The sequence below is a fragment of the Hermetia illucens genome, chromosome 3, assembly GCF_905115235.1.
Source record: "Hermetia illucens chromosome 3, iHerIll2.2.curated.20191125, whole genome shotgun sequence".
In the NCBI taxonomy this organism is placed as follows: domain Eukaryota; kingdom Metazoa; phylum Arthropoda; class Insecta; order Diptera; family Stratiomyidae; genus Hermetia; species Hermetia illucens.
The window spans coordinates 141,157,961-141,178,796 of NC_051851.1; the positions used below are offsets into that span (position 1 = coordinate 141,157,961).

At 42.8% G+C, this 20,836-nt stretch overlaps 1 protein-coding gene across 6 annotated transcripts in view; it reads right to left on the reverse strand.

The window, feature by feature from the left end:
• LOC119652405 overlaps nucleotides 1-20,836 on the reverse strand; it is a 421,555-nt gene that overhangs the window by 324,648 nt on the left and 76,071 nt on the right. For 2 of the 6 annotated variants that reach the window (XM_038056517.1, XM_038056512.1), the window contains one exon: nucleotides 15,648-15,717. The exons of the other annotated variants lie outside the window; for them this stretch is intronic. The gene's annotated coding sequence lies outside the window, so the exon portion shown is untranslated. The remainder of the gene's footprint in view (nucleotides 1-15,647; nucleotides 15,718-20,836) is intronic. 6 annotated transcript variants of the gene reach the window in all.

Sequence of the window (20,836 nt, forward strand, 5' to 3'; positions counted from 1 at the left end):
CATCTGCCACTACTTAAATCTCCATAGTACACAATTACATTGCAGGAAGAGAGGAGTGTTCTTCAGAATCTTACTTCGGCCCAAAATGTTCAGCTTATATTGCTGGAAGTCTCGCAGGGGAGCATTCTGGGGATCCTTAATACCGATGTCGAGGATCGTGTGCACAATCTAGAAACCAATCATAGACCGTTTTTGAAAACCAAAGGTTGTAGCCGTGAGGTCAGTCTCTATCCTAGCCGTTGGTGGCATTTCGGAAGCAGTGAAGTTAATAAATGTGCGGGTTGCTGGCCCACAAATCTCCCAACTGCAAGTAATATCTTCTTAAAGAAAGTAAAACATAAATGCCTTACATAGATGCAGGGAAGTGCTTCAATGCATTGAATGAGTTGATTAGACCTGGGAGACAATTATAGGTCAGTTAAAGACGCTGCTTACAGTGGCACATACAATCTAAAATCTACCTCAAATTTACACTTCAAAACGGTTGAATTTCTTTTTGGGTTGAAGTTAAGTATGCATGACTCCCAACTAATACCTATATATTTAATAAGCTTGGCCGAGTTTGCTGTACCTTTGGTGCAAGAACTTGTTCTACAATGAATGGGAGGTCCTGGCACTAAAATGTCCCTGCCTTCTACTCGTACGTACTTCTTTCATATGCACAGTATTTCATATCCACAGTATTTCATAGCAGCATCCCCCATTTTACCAATCGCTTCAAAAACATTAACTAGTTCATACACATTTACCATATCTGCAAAGATCTAGATAGATCTCACGAAAGAACCGTCCGGAAGAATCCACAAGAATAAAAGGGAAATTAGCAAACTGCATCCTTCTTTGCGGCCGATGACCTCATCATGTAAGTTCCCAACAAATCAATGTCATTTTCAATGCCACTTTTCTCCATTCCCCAATCTGCCCTACAGGTGTGATTTTATCACTGCACGAATTACCTACATACGTCCTACATGTCACTTCGTTTGAAAAAAAAAGAAACGAGGAAACTTCAACTCTTTTACAGCCATAACGTGTAGACTTGCCCCATAATCTATTGTAGCTTCATTTCGCAACCATACGAGTATAATCACATATGTGGGGCTAAAAGTACTGAACGGCAAAGGTTGTTGCTTGTAATTATCATTCAACCAACCGAAAAAAATGCGACCGTTCTTAGGTGGTTTGACTATAAAAGACGTGCTGTTGCGTGTGATGGCGAAAATGTGTAACAGTGAATGTTTTGTAGGTGAGCAAATGGCGGTGGCATTAGGGAATACGAGTAATGAAACGGCGACAGGTGCTGTTAAGATGCCACCGTGACGATCCACGACTGGAGCAGGCTTCAGACAACAGTAGAGCCAGGGGGCTTTTAAATGTTACGACATACATTTGCACATTTCTGCAACTCTTCTACATGATGAGGTTTTCCATCCATATTGTGTTGCTTCCTTGCGAAAATTTCAAGTAATTGTATCTGCTTGCGGCCGGGTTACAGAGAACTCCGATGGAGGTAGCATACAGGTGTTTTTCTTTGTTGGGCGAGATGTATAAACAAAGAAAGAAGCAGCATTCTTCTCTGGAAGCAAACGGTGAGTGGAATACCTTTTCATGAGGAAAAATGCTAGTGCACCTAAGAAAATGATAAAACGGATGCAAGAAGGAATACCAATGGTAAAAAGTTGCAACTTGAAATTCGTGGGAGCAACAGGAGCACCTGAGGAAGCAGTATTAGACCGATCGAATAGCCGATGAAGACATAAACCAATCAGTTCATACTAGCGACGTAGATTGTAACCAGATGTTGGTTGCTTCCTTTTATTCATTTGAAAACACAAACTGAGTTTCCTACTCAGTTCACAGTGGGCGTGGGGTGACAATGGGCGACAGTCTCCCAGCTCAGATCTAAGCTGCATGAAGCAGAGACAATTTAGTTTTCCTAGGAATATCGAGAGGGTCCTTAATTCGCATCCACTTGTGAACGGACGAAACACTTAACTTAGGCGTAGGTCTAACCAAGCGGTATCGCCCATAATAATTTGTACTCACTCATAATAGCGAACAACCAAAAGTCGGGTTAGCAAGATTAAAGTCGGTTTCAGTAAAAAATTTTGAGAAAAAATTTTCCCCATTGTGTGCTCCATTGCTGCAATCCAGCTAATGCAGCTTGAGGCACACCAACTACGTCAAGAAATGTCAAAACAAGTCCACAGAGCAGAAGAGCAGGAAAGTGATTCCCAGAGCTCTAATGCCTTGCATATCCTATATCTTGAATGTATAGGCAAAGGTCAAAGGGTAGTATAGGTCCCAGGGCGAAACGTGGATTGGTACCCACGATGGAGAATAAAACCTGGGAAATGCCTGCTGAACCAACACCAACAGCTCTACTACCAAACCCTATCTCCACCTCTGCATGGTGACCGCTGGGAGCTCTTTCGTAACGAAAAGCTGCAGACGGAGAAGGATGAAGGCGAGTCTCCCGCGCCTAAAAACGGGACAAATTGTATCAACTGGTCCTCCAGGTTGGGGGTTGGGTAGGGCTGACAACCCTACACGGAAAACAACTTGTTACGAAGCCACAACAGGAGCCTCGAACAGGACGGACTTTAAAACGACGGACCCGGCAACGACAACCGATCAACGATTTGCGCATTTTCTCATGGAACGTGCGCTCCCTGTACAGAGATGAAGCTGATGAGCAGCTAGCCGATACCCTGTCCTAATATAGGGCTGATATAACAGCGTTACAAGAGAAACGATGGACACGGACCGGTTTCATGGAGAAGAGCCACTACACCATATATTATAGCGGTCATCCAGTAAACCATGTGCTCGGAGCAGGTTTCTTAGTCAGCCTTTGAAAACATAGGCGAACGGCTATGCACTCTGGGCTTAGAAATATAAGCCTCATAAACATTCACGCCCCTACAGAGGAGACTGCAGAGTCGGAGAAGGATACCTTCTACGAGGCAGTAGAACAAACCCTCGAAGCCTGTCCCAGATATGATATCAAAATCATACTTGGGGATTTTAACAGCCAAGTAGGGAAGGAGCTCGTATTCAGGCGTTACGTTGGCTCCCATAGCTTACACGAAAAAACAAATGATAACGGACTGCGGATTATTCAATTAGCAGGGTCACACGAAATGGTTAGTGGAAGTACCTGGTTTGCGCGGAAAGCGGTCCACAAACATACGTGGGCCTCTCCAGATGGGGCCACTTTCAACCAAATTGACCACGCGTTGATCGAACGCCGCCACCTCTCAGCCTTGATGAATGTCAGAACAGATAGGGAGGCCAATGTAGACTCGGATCACTATCTCGTTGGAATGGTGCTCCGAGCTCGAATAACAATACCACCTAGAATCCCCTCTGACAATCAGGTGAGAGTGAACACTGAAGCCATCTACAACATAACCCTCCGCAACACCTATAAAAGGGAAATGGATGCCGCAATAACCGCAGTCAACAGAGGACCTGGAGATGAAGCATCAGCAAATGATCTTCACAATCACCTGAAGAACGTTATCATGGATACGGCCACAAGCATACTTGGCCCCAGCCGCAAAAGGAGTCGGAACGGCTGGTTTGATGATGAATGTAAGCTAGCAACGGAACGGAAGAATGACGCATACTGAGTAATGTTGCATTCCCAAAGAACGTGGGCACGCGCAGAGGCTTATCACGAACTCCGTCGAGCGGAGAAGCGACTTCACAGACGGAAAAAGGAAGCCTGGGAGAACTAACAAGTCTATGAACTAGAAAAGTACAGGGAGCAACCGCACCAAGCACAGAAGGCGAAAGTTTTACCAACAAGTCAGCAGGATGAAACCTTATACACCTCGATGCTCATCTTGCCCAGACAAAGAGGGAAATCTGATTTCCGACAGAATGGGTATATTAGAGCGATGGGTTGAGTACTTTGATGAGTTACTGAACAACCAGAACATCGGCGAGTTGGAGGTCCCGCCAACTGAAGACGACGGACAAATACTGCCACCACTAAGTTTAGGAGAAACAGTCCATGCAATGCATCGGCTAAAAAATCATAAGTCGCCAGGAGCCGATGGAATTACAGCCGAATTGGTTAAATATGGAGGCGACCAGTTACCAGTGACGATATCCACATCATGGGAAGAACCACCCGAGACGTACAAACTGCATTCATCCAGATCGAGCAGGTGGCGCGAGATCTTGGGCTGCACATCAATGAAGGCAAGACAAAATATATGGTGGCAACGTCAGCACCGAAGACGAATCAACCAACAACATCAAACAGCACTGGCCAAACACGAAGAAGAATAAGGATAGGAGAATACAACTTTGAGACCGTTGACAATTTCTCCTATCTAGGGTCGAAAATCACAACCGATAACAGCTACAATGATGAAATCCGCGCACGGTTGTTGGCAGCCAACAGAGCCTATTTCAGCTTACAAAGACTGTTCCGTTCGAAACGTCTCACCATAGGGTCAAAGCTCTTAATGTACAAGACTATGATCTTGCCAGTCCTCATGTATTCCTCGAGAACTTGGGTTCTTAGCAAGAAAACTTGCGAACTCTTGGCCGCGTTCGAGAGAAGAATCCTCCGAAGAATTTTTGGCTCCCTACGTGAGGATGGACGATTCCGTAGCCTATACAATGACGAAATCTATGAGCGGTACCATAACCGTCCGGTTGTGGATAAAATCCGGCTCAATAGGTTACGGTGGGCGGGTCACTTAATCCGTATGGATGAGGATGATCTCACCCGGAAAGTCTATAAGGGCAATATTTATGGTGGAAAAAGAAGACGAGGCAGACCCTGCCTAAGATGAAGCGATGGCGTAGGTCAGGACGCCAGACAGCTTTTAGGGATATCGAATTGGTGGACCTCGGCGCAAAACCGGGATGTCTGGAGTTGCTTATTAAGGCAGGCCTAGACCGGATACCGGTTGTTGCGCCGTTGATGATGATGAGTGATCGCCAGTGCGTGACCTATGAAGTGGTGCACGGCTGGCTAGTTTCAATGCTCTTATCTTTAGGTGGAACTCGGAAAATTTATCCATGTCAATTGCCGAAACTATCTCAGATAGGGCAATTGAATCACAAAACTTGAACATGAGTAAAAGAGCTCTCGCTAAATCACTAATGAACCTCACAAAAAACCTTATCAGCATCCAAAAACCCCATCACGGAAGCCCCCCGTATACTGGGGCGAAGGGGAAATTGCCAAAGGTCAAGATGAGATAACCCTTGGATCTGCAGAGTACAAAGACGGTAAGAAGGGACTATACCACGAAATAGCAGAAACTGCACTGCTAACAAGGGGTAGTGGACGAACGAACGAACACTCTCTTCCATGAAAACAGCCAAGATTGACGAAACAGTGCAAGGACTGTTTCCTATCCCCGTATCCGAGAAGTTACTATGGATGAATCTACAGAAACAGCTTATATATATATACGCACAAATGCCGCGAGGGTACTGTTACTGAACAAAAGGAAGGAGAAGCCAGATTTGCTGTAAGCATGCCGCCATTTCAGTATATTATACAATCTGAACGAATGGAGCGTTTTGTTAAAAAATTACCTCATTTCTGCGAACTGGTTTAATAAACTTGAAGCATTGAAAAATCGATTTTACGCTCCAACTAAATTTTGCGAGTATTAAGGGACTACCTACGGGAACGCGCCTTACTCTACGGGACTTGGGATAGACGACGGAGAATGGAAATCACATTAGGGGCGCCTCAGGGATTTATACTTGGCCCGGATTTCTGGTATGTTTGATATAGTGGTGTGCTGCGGGTCGAGTTGCCAGACCAGTGTACACTCGGAATACTGGCAACAGTCACCGCCGCCGGAATGCTTGCAATGTCGGGAGTCCCGTGAATGAACGCGGCTCAATCGGTTATTGGTTCGAAACTGCGGCAAATACCGTTAGTAGCTTCCAACTGGAATTTTAGAATGTTCCCTACTTCCAAGTATTTCCAAGCTCCTTTTCGGCTCTACAAAATGGTTCTGGCACATATGTTGGCGTCCTTGCTCCTTTCCTGGCCAACTAATCTGCTGCTTCAATGCCTTATTACTCAATGTAACGTGAAACCCAGAGTATCCAAACCTTATTGTACAAGGCGAGCGTATTCAGTCTATTAAAGCTTGGTTGGACTTGGTGCCTAAACAGCCGCTATTAGTTCGAAGTACGTTTTCCTTCGACCAACGACCCCCTATCTGCTCACTGTATTGTGAGGGACCGGCCAGTGTACCAGGGAATCAGATACTAGTTTAACCCGCGAGCCACTGATACGCTTTTCTGGTTTGCATGGTTGCTCTATCGTGATTCAAATCGCTTGCCAAAATGAAGCCTCATTTTCATGGTATCTTTGGTGTCAGTAATTTGGGATTTCGCCTAGAAGTAATATCAATATACCTTTAACTTAGGGAACTCACCACCTCGCTGATACCCCCGAGCATTGTGCTGCTTGAAGTTTGTTTATTTGTATGTGGCTGTCATGCTGAGTTCGGTACTAGCTCCTTAGATTATCGTTCGGTCTATATCAAATTTCTTTCTTACCATCACCTGCAAGTCATCAAAAGCCCTGTAGCAAATTCTTTTCCTGACTACTTTTTAAAACGAGCATAGGACCATCTTGGAGGATTCCAAAGCCGTATACAACCTCAAAAAAGTAATTTTCGAAATGTCTGATCAAAGGAGGTTGACGAAATACCCCAAAAGCGGTATTACTCGACACAGCCATATTCCTTCACAAGATAAGCTTTACAAACCGTGCGACGATATTAACAACATTCTTATGAGATGATTTATAAAACTAATTTCCCCAAAAGCTGATGATCCCAAACTGAAGGGTTGATATGGTAGCGCCAGGATCAGAGTAGTGATCTGAGGGAGGTCTTTTTAAAATTCTCCATGGTCCTGGTTGTACGAGATGACAGTTTCGATATTTCTGATAAAGAATATTGGAGTCCAAGATACAATTTGCGCAATTGAAACTGAAAGAATGCACCTTGGAGTTCATTAAGTTTTTCATCAACTGGCCAGCACGGAAATATGTATAGATACAACATGTCCATGGTTGACATCGAGAGTATTCCTGTAACTATTTCCTCTGACAAATTGACCACAGCATTGACATCGTCCATGTTGATCGCTAGCGCCAAATCCATAAATAATCCAGTAAACAATAGGACGGACCCTCCCCCCCCCCCCCTTCAAAGATTGAGAGATTTTTGTGTTTGAGCATTCATAAAAAATGTTTACTAATATTATAATGAAGATGCGACTCAAATTCTTCCACGCTGTTTAAAGGGTCTGTGCGATGACGAAACTGTTTCGAAAGGGGTAAATCAGCAACCATAATTGGACGTGAATACAAGAGCAACCGCTGATTCATGAATGGACTTAATGATGAGTCTTATCGATGCCCAGAGGAAAATCCTGGCACGGAAGCCATCCATGTACTTGCGGGTAGCTGAAATTGCCCATCTGTGGTAGAATTTCCTTAGGTTTCAGGGTATCGTACAGCGCTCGAAAGCCAAAGATGAGACAACCTTAGATCCGCAGAGTATAGTTCGGAGAAAGAAATTCCGTCACGAAATCAATACGGGAAATCACACCCCTGGTAAGGGGTAGTGAGCGATATTGATGGGAACCCATGGGATCTGCGAGTTTTCGGTTGAGCAACTTATACGAGGATTAGTCAATTATAAACAGGAATTTGGTTGTCAACCGATGTTGAATAGACTGAAACTCTCATTTTTTTTTTGCAAATTCCGTCTAGGCCTCCCTAATCCATTCCGCTTTTAATATTAGTCCTTTTCAGTCAATAGTACAGCATAGAGTAAGTGTCCTTACTTCTGTTGCGCAGCGGATTGTTATAAAGTTTTTGATGCGAGAAGTGAAACGTTCAACAATCTCCAAAATCTGCGAGTATGAGTAACGCGAAAGTGTTTCTGAAGGACGCGAAATGATGGAGAATCAAAGTCATAATCGGCGAACCATCACAGATGAACATATCCGTGCAGTAAGGGAGGGAAAACCGGCGCCTCGTCGTCAACGAAGTTACATGTTCAGTAGATCTAAGCCACGGGAGTGTACATCCCATCATCAGAGAACGGATTCTCAAAGATCTCGCACGATGGGTTCCGCGGCTTCCTTTTCTGATCAAAGAAATGCTGAAAGTTTTTTTAGTTGTCACCCGTGATGAGAATTTAACGCCACCACTACACATCTGAATCAAAGCAAGCGAGCAAAGAGTTGCGACTAAGGCATGTGGCTGGAGGTCAGTCTCGATGGAGAAGTTGAACTCTTTATGCGCAATTGGTTAACGACTCAGACTTCAAGTTTTTATGACGACCGAATCAAAAAATGTTCAAAATGCTGGCAAAATATATTCAAAACAAGGAAACTTTGTAGAAAAATTGTTTTGAAATTTCATATTTGTTCAAACTAAAGTTATTTAAAAAAAAGACCTTTTAAATCTGCCTGGCTTTCGTCTAAATTGGTGACCCAAAAACTCGAATGACCCCGACCATCCTATTTTCATCCCTATCCATACTATCCATACTTTACGGTAAAGGAACTGATATTGCCTATAAAGGTCGCAAACGCACCGACAGCAGATTGCATCCCGGGAAAGTACTCAACGTTGTATAGCTGGACTTGCTAATCAGCACGTTCAATGCATATTTAGCAGCTGCTGTTCTTGAAAATTGCCAGATTAATGCTAATTAGCAAAGGTGGAGGAGGCCCTGATTTGCCGTTAACGTACTGTCGTTCCTGTATCTTGGACAGGGCGGGGAAGCTACTTGTCAAAATTGGGTGATGCAACTCGTACTATGAGAGATCAGTCAAGCTGAGGCATACAGCCATTAATTTCGACGAATGATGCTCCTTTTAACGTTAAACGTAGTGGACCAGCAAGCATAAAACATTGAAAAACTACTTTCACGTTCCAGGCTAATTTTTACGGATAGTGGGGGACAATAGACTGCTTCCTACCTACGAGGAAGACAACAGGAACAGCGAATATTGAGACAAGTGATGTAGCGGGTCAGGATGACTGAGTACGCATTTGTCCAAGAATTCAGCAAGCGTCCACCTACTGCAAGAATTTCGGAGCAAGCGATATAGGTGGTAGCAACGGTCGTTAAAAGTTAAAAGGAAAAAATACTGCACGTTTCGGATCGGGGATCTATATCCGTCAGAAAAAATGTGGAGGGTAAGTGGTCTTTCGCTTGCATTCTCAGCGGATGGCAACAATCTTGCTAGAACGAAGTTAGGGGTCGATGAATGGCGTAGCTCACAGAGATGTGCAATAATGATTTTGCTAAAACAGATTAGGTAACAATGATAAAAAACCCAGCTACTTAATGGGCGCGGATGTCTTAACAAATCAAATCAAATTTGGATGATTGACGACGTTTGTAGCACATTCTTCGTTCTTGAAAAAGTAAAGATCTCCATCGTGAACGTTTCTCTATTGGAGGGAATCAGGTATTTCCAGACACCTTGATTAAGGCCATGCTGTACAATGAAAACATGTGCAGCCGGATGGCACACTGCATTCAAAACAAATGGAGATGGGTACGAAAGACGGCAGGGTGTTTCAGATTGTCACGGACTATGTGTTCGTAAATTGAATACGCCTAGCAAAAATAAATGGTTCAAACAGTCCCAGGTAAGTGCCTTACAAGCAGCAGAGATGTTTTTGCCGCTAATCTGCATTGGAACAAAAGTCCTACAACCTGCGCGTAAATATATTTTATTTAGCGTTACTCCGCTTCGGTATCGATGGACTGAAATCTGGTTTATCCCTTTTTCGCGATTGAGCCTAGCATATACAAAGCCGACAGCTTCAACTACTGCTTAGCTTAGCGTAATGAAAATGCCGTTCAGTCGTAGTCAACAGGTTTCAATTTATAAATAACCAACAATCAATTCCTCTGGTCGATCCCTCCAAAACAGACTCTTTATAAAATCGTGCCCAACGCAGGGTCCAAACGAGGTATATCCAGCGAAAATACCACTTCCAGAAAGAGCCTATTCTGGTGTAGTGCCAACTGGATATTGATGATATTAACTCCTTCAAAATTTAGCCCCAGGAAAAAGTCCAGGAACGATAGAAGCAGAGAGAGGATCCAGACTACTCAACTAAAAGAAAGGTGTTTCATTGGTATAATGGTTTGGAAATTTAGAGTTAGCTGGACCACCTATTTCCCTAAAATTGTGTGCAAGCAACTGATACCTCATCCGATTTTAGTGTTAAAACAGTTATCAGAAGATTGTTTACCTGGCGCATCACTTTAGAGCTCATTGCATATGACCACTTGTCAAACTTCCGTTCCAAGAAGCTAATTTTCCTACATATATTCAAGTAAACGACAGCTAGATTTTAATACCTTAACATTTAATAAGATACAAACTTCCATTTCTATTTTGAATCACTCAAATTATCCAATGGGTCACCATACCCTAAACGAGAGTGCTACCTGATAGATGATCTAACTGCTAATAGAATAGTGAAAGAGCAATCTTGCGGGTAGCATATTTTTGACAAGATGTCTGAGGGGGTCAACAGTACACCTTGCTATATGGTTTAATGCGTCATCATGAAGAAACCGCATGCGCAAAGATAGATTTCCCGCACCTGGGAAGCTGGGGAAATCAAACGATAACCCAATGCAAAAAATGCGCGATATCTCCAGTTGCCGCGAGGAGCAAAAGGAAATATATGGAAGAATCCACAATATCAAGAACTCCGCCATGCTATTAACAGTATGCTGGTCCCAAGCCCAGGTAAAGGAGGTGGGTTTGAGGCAACGTACTCTGTACTATCCTCAGTAAAACAAAAATAAAATGCTGAGATCAGGGAAAGAGATAAATAGAGTATAGTTGGAGATATTCTACTATGCTAAATCCTACCTGGTCTCTCTTGGTGACAGACCCCGCGACAGGACGACCAAGAAAATGCATATGATGTCGTTACAAACATGATGATCGGATTAAGTCAGAAGCCTCGGAGAAATGCTAAGGCGTCCATCTCTGTCAACGCGGCAGGATGGGCCCCGGTCCTGTCGAGAAATGGGCAAGGGTCCTTGACGCATGGATGCGTCAGGACGTAAGCAAGTTAGTCCGAACATAACGAACAAAACAAATACGTGTCTGCACGCTAAATGTTGCTACCCTAACTGGAAAGACACAGGAACTCGCAAGAGCCCTTCGGAAAAGGCGCATTGATATCTGCGCTCTGCAAGAAACCCGATGGTCTGGTGCCAAAAGCGGAACGCGGTAAAAACGGTGTTGGCGTTGCCATCTCAGAGGGTTTCCGTGATGCCATTAAAGAAGTCGAACGATTTGATGATCGGCTGATGAAGCTCACCATTATATCAGCTGATCGCACTAGTCGCTTCTTCACCGCGTATGCACCTCAGACAGGTCGACCTGATGCCGAGAAAGATGCCTTCTGGCAACTTCTCGATGAAAAGACTTGCCACGTGCCTGCTGACGATTATATAATCATTGCCGGCGACCTTAATGGTCATGTGGGTGAAAAGGCAGACGGTAACAGGTGCCATGGGGGAAAGGGGTTCGGAGCGCGCAATGAGGGTGGCGAGCATATAATCGATTTTGCGGACACCCATGACCTTGTACTTACGAATACATGGTTCATCAAACGATTGTCTCATCTTCCTATATTTTATAGTGGCAACAGTAAAACGCAAATCGACTATATTCTCATAAGACGCCAACATTTTACCACTGTCACTGATTGGAAAGTCGTTCCCTATGAGACCATCGCACCTCAACATCGGCCGTTGATTGCCGTCCTGCGAATTAAGCCACCGATAAAACGGCGTGAGGAACGCACTGGCCCGCCGCGCATTAAATGGTGGCGATTTGGTGAGAAGAAAGAAGAAACGGTCTCACTCATACGATTACCGACCATTACGAATGTGGAAGAATCACGGAACCAACTGAAAGACACGATCCACAAAGCGGCCTCTGCAACCTTCGGGGTCACCAAGCCGGGTAAGCGGTACATCAACCGAGATACTTGGCTTTGGAATGATGATGTTGAAATGAAGGTCCGTGAAAAGAAACGCCTCTACCACAAATTTCTCAACGATAAAACGTCTGCTAATTGGCAAATTTATAAGAATGCTAACCGGGAAGCAAAGAAAGCGGTCGCTGTCACCCAAACGAACCATTTCAAAAATCTTTACGATAAACTGGGCACTCGGGATGGCGAGAGAGATCTGTATCGACTTGCTAAAAGCCGTAATGAACGCACACAGGATATCGAACACTTCTGTTGCGTTAATGACAAGAACGGTACTTTGCTTACCAATCGTCGAGCCGCAACGGGTAGATGGCGAGAATACTTCGAGCAGATTTCAACTGAAGATGAACACCATCTGACTGGCAAGAAAGTACCACTGCTCCAATATGGAAAAAGAAAGGTAGTCCAGCAGAATGTTCAAATTACCGTCCGATCCGGTTACTTTCCCAAACCATGAAGATTTTTGAACGCATTCTTGACAACCGTATTCGCGAAATCGTTGAAATAACCGTGAATCAAGCCGGATTTATCAATAATTGCGGAACTACTGACGCAATACACGCTGCGCGGTTACTCATGGAGAAACACCGTGAGAAGCATCGCCCTCTTTACATTGCCTTTCTGGATCTAGAGAAAGCGTTTGACCGTGTACCACACGAACTCATCTGGTATGCTTTACGACAACACTTCGTGCCAGAAGAACTCGTGCGCTGGGTTAAATTGCTCTACCACGATCCGAAAAGTAAAGTTCGAAGTATGGTGGGTGTATCAAAACCGCTTCGTGTCTCTGTAGGTATTCATCAAGGAAGCGCCCTCTCACCACTCCTTTTTGTTCTTGTTATGGACACCGTCACACGGGATATCCAACGTCCAGCGCCCTACACACTGCTTTATGCAGATGATGTTTTCCTAGCATCTGATAGCAAAAATGATCTCGAGCAACTTGTTCAAAAATAGAATGATCGCCTCATGCAACACGGTCTCAGATTGAATTTAAACAAAACTGAATTTTTGACGACCGATCCCCATGAAATAGGCACAATCACTGTCAGTGGCAGTGATCTGCCCAGAACGATTTAAATACCTCATGTCAACGCTATCAGCCAATGGAGAACTGCGTTATGAAATTGCTTCACGCATTAACGCAACCTGGATGAAGTGGCGTTCCACAACTCTAAAATCTAAAATTTACCGCAATGTCGTCCGTCCAGTCGCTCTCTATGGTTCTGAGTGTTGGCCAACTATAAAAGACAATGAACGGCGTCTTGCGGTAATGGAGACGAAGATGCTACGTTGGACTAGTGGCGTCACACGTTTAGATCACATTCGAAATGAGGATATCCAGGATCGTTATGGGGTTGCACTGATCGTGGAAAAGTTGCGAGAAAGGCGTCTTCGATGGTATGGTCACAATTCATTCACAATTCGTGACGAGAATTCACTTGCCAAGATTGGTCTGAACAGCGAAGTCGATGGTAAATGATCAAAAGGCAGACCTGAACAACGGTGGCTTGATACGCTAGATGGGGATTTGAAAGCCTTGAGGTTGCACCCAGATCAGGCATTCGCTAAAGCCAAATGGCGAAGCCGATCACGACGAGCCGACCCCGCTTGTGAACGGGACAAAGGCTGAAGAAGAAGAATCCACAATAACAAGAATTCAAATTCGAATGGTAGCTCCAGCAAAAATTTGAAACTGGTGGCAAAACTAGATCTTACCCATTGGGGAAAGCCTTCGAGACGCGTGGAAAAATGATCGACTAGAAGGCCACGCATCATATCGCCCTATTAGCCTTCTATAATATAAGGTAGGTGACGGAAAGGCTCATCGACTGCAGGCTGGTTGAAGACCGAGATGGCATATCCAAGCCGGGGGAGCCTGCCAACGAGCGCAGTCTGTTCTAACAATCGTGTTCACTGTGAGCATGGAACTGGTTGTTCAACTTCACAAATTGGCAGTGAATCAAAGACCTATTGGTGAAAATAATGACTCCTGATCAACCGAGGAGGTTGGTCAACAATTATCTCCTCGAAAGGGCTCTCTGGCACGAGATGGACAATAGACCCAGAGACTACATTATTCCAATAGACTTACTTGCGATTACATCTGTTATGCAGTAGAACGCTAAAGAACTTATCGGCTAAATGTATAAAATATAGGCATGGAGATGACTGGACTGACACCAGAAGAACGTCGAGTCCTTGAGGGGTCGGTGGAGGAACAAACTCATTCCTGATATTTCTACTACAACTCTAACCCATCTACAAACATATCATACGATTTCTTCACCTCTGTACTCTACAAAAAAAAAGATACTTTCATTTCTGCTAAAACAAGCGCGTCAAAGAATAACCAGAGGTGAAAATATTTCAAATACTAACATTTGCTTTTATCTAAAACTTCAAAAATTAGATTCACAATGTTGTATCCTTTAGTTTATGAATGAAAAGTTTATTCAGTGAATCCATAACAGAGGTACGTTACGGCAGACTTCCACTAATTTCCCATGGACCACAATTGCATCTGCCAAGATCTTCCAGCACTCTTGTCTGCATCTGGCATTCGCAGCAACCTTCCACATCAAATCTATTCTGCTTACGTAAAAACGGGAATCCACTTCTTGCTCTCTTGTGATCATTTTTGCAATTCAACTACATCTTCCAAGCAAAAAAATATGAATAAGTAATGATGTAACCTGAAACTACGCCATTTATATATTTATCTATAACGAACGAGGAATCTTCTTCTGCAGCATCTTCTTTCTATCCGTTTCGTTACTGCAAGTATCTTACAATAGCAGTGCATCGGGGAACGGTTCTTATGGCTTTTTCTTGTAACTTTGACTGACTTCCTGAATAATATATTTCACTCCTGCTCGCGGATGCTGGCTATTCTAAGTTTCCCATGATTCGAGAGAAATTATACATACTTGCGCCGGCAAACAACAGTCAAATGATTGTAATTGGTTACATAAGAATTTTCGCCATTTTCGAAAAAACAGACAATCACCGTCAACGAAATGTCGAAAAATATTTCTCTTCATCTTTCATTTTGCATTGTTTCATCTTGAGAAGATTTGGGTAGAGTTTTTCAGTTTTTTTGACGGCGGATGAATAAAGAATGGAAATGGATCCAACACTGCTACGAGAGTGTCTGTCAGTCCTCAAGATGTTCATTACGGAGACATTTTGGAAGCAATTGGGGTACAATTATGGGAGATGTTCCGGAGTAATTGAAGTAATTCGCTTCGGTTCGGGAAGTATTCGTAATTCGTTGCGTGCGATGTTGATTTAATTATAATTTCCTGTGCAATTTTCTCAAGATTCTTTCTTTTGATTTGGTAAAATAAAATGGTAATATATTGTTGTTGAAATGTGAAAATGACCTTTGAATATTGTGATTTTCAGAAAGTTTGCTTTCACTTTTCGGTATTTTGTCAACCTTTTAGTTACTTCCTGACACTCAAAAAGTTTCACTCTCATTCCCATCCGTTGGTTATGGTGGATATATTTTGGAGTAGCAACAGGGAAAAGCTAACAGTCCAGTCCAATCATTATGATAACATTATATCAGAATTTTATTACTTACTGCTACGTTAATCTCGTGGGTCTTTTCAAACAGCGAGATATCAACTCATTCTACGTAGGAAGGAACTCACCTGAAAAAAAAAAGAAAAAAAATTAGACGTTTGCCGTTTCAACTCTTTAATTGTCAATTAGTGCTGCAAATAGAATGTTGATTAGAATTTGAATACAAGTTATACGAATTCCAATTCCTTTTTGGCAAATTAACAACGGCTTCCTAGTCCAAAAATGAGAGTAAGAAATATTAAAAGTTAGAAAGATATACGGACTCAGAATTTATGACAATTTCTTGACAGAATTGTCCCGTTTATAAAACCAAACATCCAAACGGTCCAAGCAACAACCTACGACGCGGTGTCCTTTACCAAAACACTGATAAATTAAAATTCATTGACGTAATAGGAGAGCTGGAACCTCATCCTATTCAGGATTTCGTTTTCACCCTCATTTGCATCCTTGTTAGTCATAATGACGAAAAGCTAACTCGAGCAGAAAATAAACCAAGAAGGGGTATAAAGGATGCGGGGTTTAAAACAAAGAAAAATTCTGTAAAATGTGCAAATTAGACGTAAAAACTTCAAAGATTGATTTCACCGTAAATACGCAAATTTGAAGGAAAAAAGTTAAAATTTCTCATCATTTGTTAGGAGAAAATGTGGTTAAAATCGGTGCATGACACGATGGGTTGAGAATCAAATGGTGTAAATTGTAGGACGAATTAATTTGAAAGTTCTAACATATATGTAATAAATTGGATAGAGAATTTTGCATCTTCAAGAAAGTTCGAAAATCAGACGTAGTATTTTGAATAAGGATGAAAGATGCGTTTGCATCTGTATTTGCAACTGTTTATTGTTCTTCCAAAAGTTACTAACGTTTGCTTACCTTTTGTCTACCCCTAGAATAAAATGGGACCGAGGGCGGATGAAAAACGTAACGTGAACCGGTGTTTTTTCAAATGCTTTGTGGCATGTATAACAATTTGTACGCCTTGCCTGGTAACAATCTGATATATATATATATAGTTTTCATTTACCCTTTGGTGAGGTATAATACGTCAATCACACCTACGCGCCACCGTTGCCAGTTATCTGAAATGCTCTTCAGCATCCCCACGACTTCCCAAGACGCTCGCACTCGTGCTCTACTGTTCTGCGCGAAGTGCCCTTGACGCGACCCACTCGTTGACCATCTTGGGAGAGTGGATTCCACTGCATGTCATAGCTGGTGATTGTCGCCCCTCCTTAAAGTATGACCTATCCACTGTTAGTTGTGTCTTCCTGTCAGAGTGTGTACGAGCGCCAGGCCCGTGCGCTGATCAAGTTCTTCGTTTCGGATAGTATCCATATGCTACTCCCGTATAGCAACAAAGAAAAAGCAATATCACAGAACAGTCTCAACTTGATCTTGGTTTTGAGACAACGGGATTTCTAGATTTTAGACAGGGTAGGGAAAGCGGACCTAGCATTTTTTATGAGTCGAGCAACATCTAGTTCGTCAGACGGAGAACCTTGGTTTTGTTGGTGTTTTCCAACAGTCCAACTCTTCTAGCCCCTCTTTCCAAATTCAGAGCCATTTGGCCAAGGCCAATGATCCGGCGAGAGAGCAAGCAGATGTCATCAGTGCAGTCGAGGTGTTTGAGGCAAGATACCATCGTCCATTGAATTCCTAAATGTCATCCGGACAAGACAGCATAATCAATAATAATAAATAATCGGCGACCAGATGCAATCCTGGCGCGCTCCGTTTTGGACCACTAGAGCCTCCAAGAATTTTCCTCGTTGGAGCACGTGACATTTTGCGTTATCATATGTCGTTCTGATAATAGCTACATATTAGTTTCTCTGGAATGCCCCTTTTACGTAGATCCAGATACATTCCCTATTTACGCTTTCGAACACTTTCTTGAAATCGATGAAGAGCAGATGCAGCGAAGATCTACACTCTGCGCACTGTTTCGAAATGATCCATAAGGTGTTGATGTGGTCAATTTAGGAGAATGCCGAGCGGAAACCAGTCTGTTTTCTGTCGATCAAGCTTTCGAGATGTCCGTTAATGCATCCCAGAATTAATTTAGCTATTATCTTTGCGATACCAGGGAGATCTGCGGATCTGGAGATCCAACTGTCTCGCTGAAAACGGGTCCCCTTCTTTGGGATCGTCCCTTTCTTTCATTCTCCGGAAAAGGTCTCGAACTGCCAAGATTCCCGCGCGAGTGGAAGCAGCACATCTAGAAGACAACTCCTCAATCGACTGTTGATCGCGAAGATCTGATTGCTTGTACGGTGTCGGTCAGTTGAAATCCAGCTGGTCTTATAGTAGGCTAGACCTTGTTTCCCCATCACATGTCCGAGCAAGATGTTGTTAGATCCCACCTTGGCATGCAAATCAGATCGTTGGTGCGTAGCATTGTACAATTGTGATGCTGCTTAACCTGGACCAGGATCTTGCAATTAGAAGTCTGTCAGAAATTGGCTTTCAGGCAGCCTTGCCGCAAAAGGAAGTGGAGTACCCTCCAGAATCCCATCATCTTATTTCGTTTAGGACCAGAATGTCAGCCTTGCCGCAAAAGGAAGAGAAGTACCCCCCAGAATCCCATCATCTTATTTCGTTTAGGACCAGAATGTCCAGTTTATATCGCTGCAATTCCCGATCAAGTTAGAGAAAGCGAGCATTCTAGGGCCACTCGATACTCCTATCGAGGAGCGCATGCCCTTTCCAGAAATCAATCATAGTCTGTTTTCAATAGCCAAAGGTTGTTGCCGTGAGGTCAGTCGTTATCCGAAGCATTCTTGATGTTTCGGTAGCAGTAAAGTTTCCAAATTTTCAGGTTGCCACCATTTATCCATTGCCCCACACATATTTTGCGCAAGGCAGAAACATGGATCGCGACATTACGCCTAGAATAGTCTGCCGCCAGCGGCGATAAGTCACCCTCAACAACAACTGTAGGAGCTGAACAGACAAGCAGTTAAATGCCACTTCAACCAGAAAAAAACTGAAATATACAAAGGGTCAATACTATACAGATATCATTTAGTAACCAGCACCACATGAGGCTCGCTCCGTCGTAGAATATAAGAATAAAGTAGACGAAAATGAAACAGGAACCCAAAAGGTCGATCTTCTGAACGCTGTCAAGTTGTTTAACGACAGAAGTAGTCCTTCAACAAATAAATAGGAGAAATATACCTTATTCCGGAGACTTTTGGGAAAGCAATCGTCTTCAAAATGTTGGGTTCTAATACAGTACATTACGAGTTTTCTAATCACACATACGAAAGTGAAATGTTTTTCTACAAGGTTGAATCGGAATGTGCCAGAAGAATACTTATTTGACAGCGGCATGTGGCCAGCAAGTTATGAAATGATGCAGCGCCGTAGGACGGGGAATATCCAATCAGGTCAAAACTGGTTAACGCTGATACGTCTATTTATACATATGGAAAATTCAAACAAAAAAGGCAAAGTTCGAGGTTGATGAGCTGACAAGGAGTCATTTATAAATCAAAAAAATTGCGGAATATGTAAAAACCACAAAATGCAAACGTCGACATCTACGTGACGCCGCGGACCTCGGCAAAGTATACTTAACTGAAAAAACACGTTCTTAGTTGAAAAAGTAGAAAGGATACAAACAGCTACAAAATGCAATAAATACGCAGATTTGGATGAGAATCGACAGATCGACCGCCTCCAGGGGAATATGAGTAAAATATCGGCATAAAATGCATTGAAATTTAAAAAGATATTAGATGAAAAACTTTAACACTAATATCTATGTAAATACGCACAATTAGCGGAAAAACGATGAAATTCGTAGTCGACTGGATGAATGATGAGTTGGAAATTGTGTGACAATCTCAATAAATTCGTGGAAAGCGTAAGAATACGGTAGAATTTTTAATGCAAACATTTCGGCAAGCACGCAGAGCGGTAGGAAGGACACTAAAGGATTTGTCATTAAATTCGAGAATCAACTCAAAAACGTAGGTTTGGAGTAAAAGGGAAAAAGGTGTAATCATTCACTTGAGGGAGGCGGTCTTAAAAGGAAATGCAAGTGTAAAAGCTGCTTGTTCGGAGCTCCGAAAAGTGTAATGTCAGCAACTCCCCGGCCTATCAATCATTTCGTTCGCTTTGTTCAGTGACGAGCTGATGAAAAATTCATTTCATGTATGCAGCATAATTTCTTTCCCCCCTTCTTCAGGTCGACTCCGGCAAACCAAGATGGTCATCGCCTATTCATAAATATAATAATAACCGTTGGCGCAACAATCCATCAGGGCCTTGAAGTGTGTTAGAACACTTCATTTAAGAATGTAACGGTACACTACGGGATTATAGTACCCCGTAGGAGGCAATGTGGTCAGCATTGCACTCGCTGAAGATTGTTACCCTGATTTGACTGAGCCGATTGGTATCCGACATCAAATCACAGTACAAATTCCACTACCACCAGTGAGATTTGAACCGCGACCTTCTATACGACAGGATTATGCTCTAACCACTACCGTAACTACTATTCATAAAGCCATTATAAAAGCGTGCACGGAAAATCCAAGACTCAAATCAGAAACTTAAGGGGGGTAGAATTAATTCGGTGAACAAATGGCATGTTTTTAAAATTTCTTTCCGAATACAGATAGTGCCAACTTATTTACGAAATTTTCATACAATAATTAAATAATCAAACAATATTTCCCGAAATTTCTATTGCAAAAAATTATAAATTGAACGAGTGACAGTGAATCTCCAAAGGCACTTCAAGAAATAGTTGTTTCAGGGTGTACACGATCTCGCGATGGAATTACCTGAAAAATCAAAATCAAAGATGATGTTTCTCAAGCTTACTCGGGAAGAATTTTTCTTTCTTTTTCTTGATTTTCCAAGTTTTCGAGCCACTTGCAAACCAAAAATTTGTTTTTTGCTAAAAATCGGCTAATTTGATCAAATTGGTAAATATTTATAATAACAAAAAAAAAAACAAAAAGCTCCCCGGAATACCTGGCGAATTACGTGAAAAAGCATTGTACAAAAACCATAGGTACAGTAGACCCTGCCTAAGATGGAGCAATGGCGTAGGTCAGGACACCAGACAGCTTTTAGGGATATCGAATTGGTGCACCTCGACGCAAAACCGGGATGTCTGGAGTTCCTTATTAAGGCAGGCCTACACCGGATACCGGTTGTTGC